General features: G+C 26.9%; 2 long non-coding RNA genes across 2 annotated transcripts; both read left to right on the top strand.

Annotated features, from left to right (window-relative positions):
* The first annotated feature begins 4237 nt into the window (after window positions 1-4237).
* Window positions 4238-4542, top strand: LOC122515861. Its single transcript, XR_006303410.1, has 2 exons — window positions 4238-4268; window positions 4351-4542. It is a non-coding gene; the product is annotated as an uncharacterized LOC122515861 (long non-coding RNA).
* A 2237-nt stretch (window positions 4543-6779) lies between these two features.
* On the top strand, window positions 6780-7477 carry LOC122515856. Its single transcript, XR_006303405.1, has 2 exons — window positions 6780-6942; window positions 7076-7477. It is a non-coding gene; the product is annotated as an uncharacterized LOC122515856 (long non-coding RNA).
* Window positions 7478-13204: the final 5727 nt, after the last annotated feature.

Genomic DNA, 13204 nt, shown 5'->3' with positions numbered 1-13204 from the left:
ACGCAGTACGTTGGAACATATACAGCTGACAGAAAATGGCGTTTCCTCTACCTTTCCCCTGCGTTTCCCCTTGCATTGCCACTGCGTTGCCTCTGCTGCGCATCTGCTGCGCGCGGTAGTATGCGCGGTAGTCCACTTTCAAAAAAAGTAGCGAAATCCGTTGACCAATGGCTGCTTTATAATTTTGCATTTTTCCATCTATTATAGAAAAATATCGAATAGGTAAAAATAGGATATAGGAACATAACAATTGTCGAAATATATACTTTATTAATCCAAACAATCGAAATTGATTATTATAAGTCGATACCTATAGAAATGATGCTGTAAAACAAGACATATATATATACATAATTGCGTAGAAAAATGCATACCAAAGTAAATGGAATTTTTTTCTACGCAAATATTCTTTATCCTCGACATTATCGTAATCTTTCGATTATATCATTTGGAAGTCATTTATTAGAATAATCGATTAGTATAAAGGTAAATTATTTACGTTAGAAAATATTTTTTAATTACCTGAGATTAACGGGACGACGAAGTATCCGTGCGATCTCCATAACGGCAAGAAGAAAAGAGCGCTGATTCGCTAATCATCTTTGGTCTTACACTTTGGACGTAAAGTGACCAATCAGAAATTCCCAATTACCATAACTCGCCTTTCTTCATGACCACGTTAGTCAAGCTAAATATAATAATTTATTTATTAAATAAATAAAAAATTTATTCTATTTTTCTATTTAAGGTACAAGTATCTTGTTAATATTTAAAAAATAACGAAAAGAATAAAGACAATATGCACTATAAACCTTATCACACCGCACAGAAGAACATACATAATTTATTAATCACATAAATTAAATATCATTTTTATTATCAATTATAATTATTTAATTATTAATCTAATTAATAAATATTCTTATCTAATTTATTTTTCTATTAGGTGTATACGTTCCTTGTTAATATTCAAAAAATAACGAAGAAAATAAAGACAATATACACTAAAAACTTTATCACATGGCAACGTTCTGATTTAAACATTCCTTCAATTGTTATGTAATTGTTTAAACTAATATACATTTGTTTTAACGTCCCTGTGCAATGATGACTTTGGATAATAAAATTTTTATCCAGAAAAATATCACATTAAAATTATTTTATATTCAAAGTATATTAATAAGTATGTAATGTTTAAACCAGTACATATGTGTTTAAACAATCTGAAATATAAAGAGATTGCATTAGAATATTAAAATAATTGTTAAATAATCGATAGGAATGTCTATTGTTGTCTAAAAGATCGGAATATATGATCTATGTACCGTCCCCTTCGAAATGCACCGTTGAAAGGAGACGTTGTCCTCTATGAAAGTATTTTTATTAAAAGTTGTTTATAAGACCTTCCAAACGTTACGCATGTGTATAAAGGGTGTCATACATCTAATACATAATCTTTAAGATTATAACGTTCTGGTTTAAGCACTTTTATCATTTTTATGTAATTATTTTAATGCTCCTGCGCAATGAGGACTTCGAGGGTAAAATTTAGCTGCAATATAAGAAAAGTGCATTAGTGCATTGAAATAATTGTTAATGTATACGTAATGTACATGTATATGTAAATGAAAAAATAAAGTACATTTCTCTAAACAATTATACAACCAATCTATTCAAACAATTAATAAACAATATACTAATGTAAAATGTGAATTATTGAAGTTTACCATTATGATAGAAGAAAGCTGAGGTGTCTGCTCGTTTAAGTACCATAAAAAAAATTGCCTGGATTCATTTTAAAATCTTGTAAACTCTTCTTTTATATATGTACTTGATACACAAAACATTAAGAAAGCCTAATAGATGCTGTGATTTTCCAAATCTTCAAATACTTGCAAATCTGAAAATCATAAGATTGTATTAGTAAAGTATCAAACAATCTGATATATTTGTGTGATGATATTTGTATAAGATGTCTCTCACTCTTTTCCCTTCTCATACTTTTTATATTAATATTCTTTATGTTATAAAAGAAAAGAGATAAACTTACCAAACTGATATCAATATAAAAAAGTAAACACAATTATTATTTAGATAGAAAAGTAAACACAATTAGACTGACAATGAGTATGTGTATTCATGCTGTATTCTACCAAATCTTGGAAACCTAAAAAAAAGTATAATGTAACATAGCATTGGTATAATATAAAGAAAATTAAATTTATGAGTGTTTTGTATACTTGTAGCACGTTCGTTGTTAATATTTAAAAAATAACGTGTAGAATGAAAACAATATACACTAAAAACTGTATCACATTGCACTGAAAAACACACAAAATTTATTTATTTAATAAATCAAAAATAATTTTATTTTCCTATTAGGTGTACACGTTTCTTTATTATATTTAAAAAATAAGGAATAAAATAAAGAGGTTATACACTAAAAACAGCACAGAAAAACACAATCATATAGAAAATAAACCGTTGCAGATATTTTAAAAACAATTGACATAAAGCATTATAGCCATCCTTAAAGAATTAAAATAACAAGAATTTTTCCATATCGATACAGAATACGGGAATTTATACTTTCATAGTTGGCATGAGAGATGTCAATTGTTTTGTTTCAATTTATTTTAATTCTTTAAGGATGGCTATAGTGCTTTATGTCATTTGTTTTAAAGATTTCTATAACTTGGTTTCTTATCTATACGATTGTGTTTTTCTGTGCAATGTGACATAGTTTTTAGTGTATATTGTCTTTATTTTGTACATTATGTTTTAAATATTAACAACGAACGTGCTACAAGTATACAAAACACTCATAAATTTAATTTTCTTTATATTATACCAATGCTATGTTACATTATACTTTTTTTTAGGTTTCCAAGATTTGGTAGAATACAGCATGAATACACATACTCATTGTCAGTCTAATTGTGTTTACTTTTCTATCTAAATAATAATTGTGTTTACTTTTTTATATTTATATCAGTTTGGTAAGTTTATCTCTTTTCTTTTATAACATAAAGAATATTAATATAAAAAGTATGAGAAGGGAAAAGAGTGAGAGACATCTTATACAAATATCATCACACAAATATATCAGATTGTTTGATACTTTACTAATACAATCTTATGATTTTCAGATTTGCAAGTATTTGAAGATTTGGAAAATCACAGCATCTATTAGGCTTTCTTAATGTTTTGTGTATCAAGTACATATATAAAAGAAGAGTTTACAAGATTTTAAAATGAATCCAGGCAATTTTTTTTATGGTACTTAAACGAGCAGACACCTCAGCTTTTTCTATCATAATGGTAAACTTCAATAATTCACATTTTACATTAGTATATTGTTTATTAATTGTTTGAATAGATTGGTTGTATAATTGTTTAGAGAAATGTACTTTCTTTTTTCATTTACATATACATGTACATTACGTATACATTAACAATTATTTCAATGCACTAATGCACTTTTCTTATATTGCAGCTAAATTTTACCCTCGAAGTCCTCATTGCGCAGGAGCATTAAAATAATTACATAAAAATGATAAAAGTGCTTAAACCAGAACGTTATAATCTTAAAGATTATGTATTAGATGTATGACACCCTTTATACACATGCGCGTTTGGAAGGTCTTATAAACAACTTTTAATAAAAGTACTTTCATAGAGGACAACGTCTCTTTCAACGTCGATTTCGAAGGGGACGGTACATAGATCATATATTCCGATCTTTTAGACAACAATAGACATTCCTATCGATTATTTAAAATTATTTTAATATTCTAATGCAATCTCTTTATATTTCAGATTGTTTAAACACATATGTACTGGTTTAAACATTACATACTTATTAACATACTTTGAATATAAAATAATTTTAATGTGATATTTTTCTGGATAAAAATTTTATTATCCAAAGTCATCATTGCATAGGGACGTAAAAACAAACGTATATTAGTTTAAACAATTACATAAAATTGAAATAATGTTTAAATCAGAACGTTACAATCTTAATTTTTACAAATTTAAAAGACAAATAGGAATCATATTACATAAGGGATTCTTTTCTTTTACAAATTGTATTGCCAAGCCTCGTACCAGGTAATAAAAAAAATTATTGTTAATCGAATTACTAGAAAATATTGAGGACTTGTATCAACGAATTTCTTTTTTGTAGAGATGCCATGGGAATCATTTTACAAATAGAATGCAGCAGCAGTTTAAAGGATCTTTTAATAAGCAAACATAATTATCTTGTATTGGGAATAAACCAATATTATAATAATTTCTTAAAAGATATTTATTCAAAGTATTAAAGATCTTATTCTTTCTGCATAGGTGATCAATCATTAAACTGGAAGAAAGGAAAGATAATTTTCAATTCGATAAGCAAAATCCAACTACACTGTAATCGTGAGAGATCTAGGAAGACAGTGTGGAAAGGGTTTTGTTCTCACCCTGGAAGGAAACTATGTATTATAATATACTATCAAAAGAATTGAAGAATGAATGCATCCTGATTACTAAAAATTTAAAAGACAAAAAGGAATCATATTATATTAAGAATTCTTTTCTTATACAAATTGTATTGCCAAGCCTCGTACCAGGTAATGAAAGATATTATTGTTAATCGACTCACTAGAAAATATTGTGGACTTGTATTAACTAATTTCTTTTTTGTAGAGATTCCATGGGAATCATTTTGCAAATAGAATGCAGCAGCAGTTTAAAGGATCTTTTAAAAGGCAAACATAAATTTCTTTTATTGGGAATAAACCAATATTATAATATTTTCTAAAAAAATATTTATTCAAAGTATTAAAGATCTGATTCTTTCTGCATAGGTGTTCAATCAATGTACTGGAAAAGAGAGACTATGATTTTTCACTACGTTAAGAAGAATCCAACAACACTTTAATCATGAAAGATTTAGGAAGACACAGGTGAACGTGCTACGTTCTCACACTGGAAGGAAACCATGTACTATAATATTATATCAAAATAATTCAAGAAAGAAAGCATCCTGATATTACAAATTTAAAAGACAAATAGGAATCATATTATATTAAGAATTCTTTTCTTATACAAATTGTATTGCCAAGCCTCGTACCAGGTAATAAAAAAAATTATTGTTAATCGACTTACTAGAAAATATTGTGGACTTGTATCAACGAATTTCTTTTTTTTAGAGATGCCATGGGAATCATTTTACAAATAGAATGCAGCAGCAGTTTAAAGGATCTTTTAAAAGGCAAACATAAATTTCTTGTATTGGGAATAAACCAATATTATAATAATTTCTTAAAAATATTTATTCAAAGTATTAAAGATCTTATTCTTTCTGCATAGGTGATCATTCATTAAACTAGAAGAAAAGAAAAAATAATTTTCAATTAGATATGAAAAATCGAAAAACACTGTAATCATGAAAGATTTAGGAAGACACCGGTGAACGTGCTACGTTCTAACACTGGAAGGAAACTATGTACTATAATATTATATCAAAATAATTCAAGAAAGAAAGCATCCTGATTATTACAAATTTAAAAGACAAATAGGAATCATATTATATAAGGGATTCTTTTCTTATACAAATTGTATTGCCTAGCCTCGTAATCAGGTAATGAAAGATATTATTGTTAATCGACTCACTAGAAAATATTGAGGACTTGTATTAACTAATTTCTTTTTTGTAGATGTTTGTTCATTTTGCAAATAGAATGCAGCAGCACTGTAAAGGATCTTTTAAGAGGCAAACATAATTATCTTGTATTGGTAATAAACCAATATTATAATGATTTCTTAAAAAATATTTATTCAAAGTATTAAAGTTCTGATTCTTTCTGCATAGGTGTTCAATCAATGTACTGGAAAAGAGAGCGTATGATTTTTCACTAAATTAAGAAGAATCCAACAAGACTTTAATCATGAAAGATTTAGGAAGACAACGTCGAAAGTTTTCCGTTCTCACTCTGAAAGGAAACCATGTACTATAATATTATATCAAAATAATTCAAGAAAGAAAGCATCCTGATAATTACAAATTTAAAAGACAAATAGGAATCATATTATATAAGGGATTCTTTTCTTTTACAAATTGTATTGCCAAGCCTCGTACTAGGTAATAAAAAAAATTATTGGTAATCGACTTACTAGAAAATTTTGAGGACTCGTATCAATGAATTTCTTTTTTGTAGAGATGCCATGGGAATCATTTTACAAATAGAATGCAGCAGCAGTATAAAGGATCTTTTAATAGGCAAACATAATTATCTTATATTGGGAATAAACCAATATTATAATAATTTCTTAAAAAATATTTATTCAAAGTATTAAAGATCTTATTCTTTCTGCATAGGTGATCATTCATTAAACTAGAAGAAAGGAAAGATAATTTTCAATTAGATAAGAAAAATCGAAAAACACTGTAATCATGAAAGATTTAGGAAGACACAGGTGAAAGTGTTCCGTTCTCACACTGGAAGGAAACCATGTACTATAATATTCTGTCAAAAGAATTGAAGGAAACCATGTACTGTAATATTCTTTCAAAAGAATAGAAGAAGGAATGCATCATGGTTATTATAAATTTAAAAGTCAAATAGGAAATACATTGCATTAGGATATTCCTAACATATATAAAGTATATTATTTAGTATTGTACTTCGTAATTGAAAATACTATTATACATCGACTGGCAATAATTTATCTAAAGGAAACTATTCTTTTTGAATAATAAATTGTTAAAGCAGAAAGGCCATAGATAAGAAATATTGAAAAAATGTCTTAATTTCGTAAATCTAAAGGAGAAGAAAATAATGCTGTCAGAAAATTAAATTCTACTGATCATCAAAGTCTTTCACTTGCTTTTTAAGATTTAACTGTACTTGTGCTATATAATTTCTAATAAGGATCATTCATTATTTAATGGTACGTTGATAGAAAAGAAATACTAAAAACATTTCTAGTATCTTTTCTTATCTATACAACAGAGAATATACTGTAGATTTTTCAATTTTACATGAGATAGTGTAACAAACTAATAGTTTCATTTCCTTTGTAGGGTTTTCTGTGCAATTTCTTAAATGAAAAAGAGATTAAAGGAATATTCTAGTAGCACAAAATTTGGGTAGAAAAGAAGAAAACTGTAGTATCATGAAGAAACATATCACACTATTATGCCACATTGTGGTGGCATTACATAATATAAAATGTATTTGTTGTTTCGTTTAACGATTGCTAGATAAATCTTTTTTTAAATAATATGCTTATATATTTGATACCGGGTGTGATTTCATAAGTGAAGATACGAAATGAATTATTTACTACATATATCTATAATTTAAAGCGCAGAGTAGTGTTTTAATAGCTCAATAATGTAACAAATTCATTGTAATTTTTAAGACGATGTCATACCATGATTGTACATTTAATATTACTTATTAATATATATTTTCTAAAAATATTTGTGCATTAGCATATTTTATTTACATATACGTAAAGTATAATATAATTAATTTAACTATCATTAATGAATTAAAATAAAATTTAAATGTTTGGCGAATTTTATAGACTCCTTGGAATAATGTAATAAGAGATAATTAAAAAAAAAAAAAAATGATAAAAAATATCACATTATTCTAATTTTCGTCACAGTAAAATATCTTATTTAGGTCACTATTGAGAAATATTAATATTCTAATTTTTTGTGAAAAAATGATTATTTATATTCTCTTCCTTTTTTTCTATATTCATAGAACTAATATTATAAAAGACTATAAATAATATTTAATAGCTTGGAAAAATATTAATGAATGTATTTATCGATATATATAATATATCTATATACTGTGAAAGGCATTTAAATGCCACCCTCGAATCAAAATTTTGACGTTTTTCTGATTTCACATAGGAATCCATATGTTCCGGTATTTTAAATCCGGTATTTTAAATTTGTCGTGACGTCACAAAAATGAAATTTGGTAATAGGATCACAGGATGATACAAGAGCTCTTCGAAGAGAGTAGGAAACGAGAGCGCTGATTGGTTAATAATAGACCCAGCATCAACCAATCAGAAATCCACTAAGAGCCGATTGGCCAATTTTCAACCAATCAGCGCTCTTCTAGGCCATATATTGAGAGCTGATTGGCTATTTATCAACCAATCAGCGCACTATTAGGAGCTGATTGGCTATTTATCAACCAATCAGCGCTCTTCTAGGCCATATATTGAGAGCTGATTGGCTATTTATCAACCAATCAGCGCTCTCGTTTCCTACTCTCTTCGAAGAGCTCTTGTATCATCCTGTGATCCTATTACCAAATTTTCATTTTTGTGACGTCACGACAAATTTAAAATACCGGATTTAAAATACCGGAACATATGGATTCCTATGTGAAATCAGAAAAACGTCAAAATTTTGATTCGAGGGTGGCATTTAAATGCCTTTCACAGTATATATAGATATATTATATATATCGATAAATACATTCATTAATATTTTTCCAAGCTATTAAATATTATTTATAGTCTTTTATAATATTAGTTCTATGAATATAGAAAAAAAGGAAGAGAATATAAATAATCATTTTTTCACAAAAAATTAGAATATTAATATTTCTCAATAGTGACCTAAATAAGATATTTTACTGTGACGAAAATTAGAATAATGTGATATTTTTTATCATTTTTTTTTTTTTTTAATTATCTCTTATTACATTATTCCAAGGAGTCTATAAAATTCGCCAAACATTTAAATTTTATTTTAATTCATTAATGATAGTTAAATTAATTATATTATACTTTACGTATATGTAAATAAAATATGCTAATGCACAAATATTTTTAGAAAATATATATTAATAAGTAATATTAAATGTACAATCATGGTATGACATCGTCTTAAAAATTACAATGAATTTGTTACATTATTGAGCTATTAAAACACTACTCTGCGCTTTAAATTATAGATATATGTAGTAAATAATTCATTTCGTATCTTCACTTATGAAATCACACCCGGTATCAAATATATAAGCATATTATTTAAAAAAAGATTTATCTAGCAATCGTTAAACGAAACAACAAATACATTTTATATTATGTAATGCCACCACAATGTGGCATAATAGTGTGATATGTTTCTTCATGATACTACAGTTTTCTTCTTTTCTACCCAAATTTTGTGCTACTAGAATATTCCTTTAATCTCTTTTTCATTTAAGAAATTGCACAGAAAACCCTACAAAGGAAATGAAACTATTAGTTTGTTACACTATCTCATGTAAAATTGAAAAATCTACAGTATATTCTCTGTTGTATAGATAAGAAAAGATACTAGAAATGTTTTTAGTATTTCTTTTCTATCAACGTACCATTAAATAATGAATGATCCTTATTAGAAATTATATAGCACAAGTACAGTTAAATCTTAAAAAGCAAGTGAAAGACTTTGATGATCAGTAGAATTTAATTTTCTGACAGCATTATTTTCTTCTCCTTTAGATTTACGAAATTAAGACATTTTTTCAATATTTCTTATCTATGGCCTTTCTGCTTTAACAATTTATTATTCAAAAAGAATAGTTTCCTTTAGATAAATTATTGCCAGTCGATGTATAATAGTATTTTCAATTACGAAGTACAATACTAAATAATATACTTTATATATGTTAGGAATATCCTAATGCAATGTATTTCCTATTTGACTTTTAAATTTATAATAACCATGATGCATTCCTTCTTCTATTCTTTTGAAAGAATATTACAGTACATGGTTTCCTTCAATTCTTTTGACAGAATATTATAGTACATGGTTTCCTTCCAGTGTGAGAACGGAACACTTTCACCTGTGTCTTCCTAAATCTTTCATGATTACAGTGTTTTTCGATTTTTCTTATCTAATTGAAAATTATCTTTCCTTTCTTCTAGTTTAATGAATGATCACCTATGCAGAAAGAATAAGATCTTTAATACTTTGAATAAATATTTTTTAAGAAATTATTATAATATTGGTTTATTCCCAATATAAGATAATTATGTTTGCCTATTAAAAGATCCTTTATACTGCTGCTGCATTCTATTTGTAAAATGATTCCCATGGCATCTCTACAAAAAAGAAATTCATTGATACGAGTCCTCAAAATTTTCTAGTAAGTCGATTACCAATAATTTTTTTTATTACCTAGTACGAGGCTTGGCAATACAATTTGTAAAAGAAAAGAATCCCTTATATAATATGATTCCTATTTGTCTTTTAAATTTGTAATTATCAGGATGCTTTCTTTCTTGAATTATTTTGATATAATATTATAGTACATGGTTTCCTTTCAGAGTGAGAACGGAAAACTTTCGACGTTGTCTTCCTAAATCTTTCATGATTAAAGTCTTGTTGGATTCTTCTTAATTTAGTGAAAAATCATACGCTCTCTTTTCCAGTACATTGATTGAACACCTATGCAGAAAGAATCAGAACTTTAATACTTTGAATAAATATTTTTTAAGAAATCATTATAATATTGGTTTATTACCAATACAAGATAATTATGTTTGCCTCTTAAAAGATCCTTTACAGTGCTGCTGCATTCTATTTGCAAAATGAACAAACATCTACAAAAAAGAAATTAGTTAATACAAGTCCTCAATATTTTCTAGTGAGTCGATTAACAATAATATCTTTCATTACCTGATTACGAGGCTAGGCAATACAATTTGTATAAGAAAAGAATCCCTTATATAATATGATTCCTATTTGTCTTTTAAATTTGTAATAATCAGGATGCTTTCTTTCTTGAATTATTTTGATATAATATTATAGTACATAGTTTCCTTCCAGTGTTAGAACGTAGCACGTTCACCGGTGTCTTCCTAAATCTTTCATGATTACAGTGTTTTTCGATTTTTCATATCTAATTGAAAATTATTTTTTCTTTTCTTCTAGTTTAATGAATGATCACCTATGCAGAAAGAATAAGATCTTTAATACTTTGAATAAATATTTTTAAAGAAATTATTATAATATTGGTTTATTCCCAATACAAGAAATTTATGTTTGCCTTTTAAAAGATCCTTTAAACTGCTGCTGCATTCTATTTGTAAAATGACTCCCATGGCATCTCTAAAAAAAAGAAATTCGTTGATACAAGTCCACAATATTTTCTAGTAAGTCGATTAACAATAATTTTTTTTATTACCTGGTACGAGGCTTGGCAATACAATTTGTATAAGAAAAGAATTCTTAATATAATATGATTCCTATTTGTCTTTTAAATTTGTAATTATCAGGATGCTTTCTTTCTTGAATTATTTTGATATAATATTATAGTACATGGTTTCCTTCCAGTGTGAGAACGTAGCACGTTCACCTGTGTCTTCCTAAATCTTTCATGATTAAAGTGTTGTTGGATTCTTCTTAACGTAGTGAAAAATCATAGTCTCTCTTTTCCAGTACATTGATTGAACACCTATGCAGAAAGAATCAGATCTTTAATACTTTGAATAAATATTTTTTTAGAAAATATTATAATATTGGTTTATTCCCAATAAAAGAAATTTATGTTTGCCTTTTAAAAGATCCTTTAAACTGCTGCTGCATTCTATTTGCAAAATGATTCCCATGGAATCTCTACAAAAAAGAAATTAGTTAATACAAGTCCACAATATTTTCTAGTGAGTCGATTAACAATAATATCTTTCATTACCTGGTACGAGGCTTGGCAATACAATTTGTATAAGAAAAGAATTCTTAATATAATATGATTCCTTTTTGTCTTTTAAATTTTTAGTAATCAGGATGCATTCATTCTTCAATTCTTTTGATAGTATATTATAATACATAGTTTCCTTCCAGGGTGAGAACAAAACCCTTTCCACACTGTCTTCCTAGATCTCTCACGATTACAGTGTAGTTGGATTTTGCTTATCGAATTGAAAATTATCTTTCCTTTCTTCCAGTTTAATGATTGATCACCTATGCAGAAAGAATAAGATCTTTAATACTTTGAATAAATATCTTTTAAGAAATTATTATAATATTGGTTTATTCCCAATACAAATTTATGTTTGCCTTATTAAAAGATCCTTTAAACTGCTGCTGCATTCTATTTGTAAAATGATTCCCATGGCATCTCTACAAAAAAGAAATTCGTTGATACAAGTCCTCAATATTTTCTAGTAATTCGATTAACAATAATTTTTTTTATTACCTGGTACGAGGCTTGGCAATACAATTTGTAAAAGAAAAGAATCCCTTATGTAATATGATTCCTATTTGTCTTTTAAATTTGTAAAAATTAAAGATTGTAACGTTCTGATTTAAACATTATTTCAATTTTATGTAATTGTTTAAACTAATATACGTTTGTTTTACGTCCCTATGCAATGATGACTTTGGATAATAAAATTTTTATCCAGAAAAATATCACATTAAATTATTTTATATTCAAAGTATGTTAATAGTATGTAATGTTTAAACCAGTACATATGTTTAAACAATCTGAAATATAAACAGATTGCATTAGAATATTAAATAATATTTAAATAATCGATAGGAATGTCTATTTTGTCTAAAAGATCGGAATATATGATCTATGTACCGTCCCCTTCGAAATCGATCGTTGAAATGAGACGTTGTCCTCTATGAAAGTACTTTTATTAAATGTTGTTTATAATACCTTCCAAACAATGCGCATGTGTATAAAGGGTGTCATACATCTAATACATAATCTTTAAGATAACGTTCTGGTTTAAGCACTTTTATCATTTTTATGTAATTATTTTAATGCTCCTGCGCATGAGGACTTCGAGGGTAAAATTTAGCTGCAATAAGAAAAGTGCATTAGTGCATTGAATAATTGTTAATGTACTAATGTACATGTATATGTAAAGGAAAAAAGAAAGTACATTTCTAAACAATTATACAACCAATCTATTCAAACAATTAATAAACAATATACTAATGTAAAATGTGAATTATTGAGTTTACCATTATGATAGAAGAAAGCTGAGGTGTTTGCTCGTTTAAGTACCATAAAAAAATTGCCTGGATTCATTTTAAAATCTTGTAAACTCTTCTTTTATATGTACTTGACACAAAACATTAAGAAAGCCTAATAGATGCTGTGATTTTCCAAATCTTCAAATACTTGCAAATCTGAAAATCATAAGATTGTATTAGTAAAGTATCAAACAA

Source organism: Polistes fuscatus, unplaced genomic scaffold (genome assembly GCF_010416935.1).
Source record: "Polistes fuscatus isolate 324 unplaced genomic scaffold, CU_Pfus_HIC Scaffold19, whole genome shotgun sequence".
In the NCBI taxonomy this organism is placed as follows: domain Eukaryota; kingdom Metazoa; phylum Arthropoda; class Insecta; order Hymenoptera; family Vespidae; genus Polistes; species Polistes fuscatus.
This window is presented reverse-complemented; position numbering and strand designations above follow the sequence as displayed.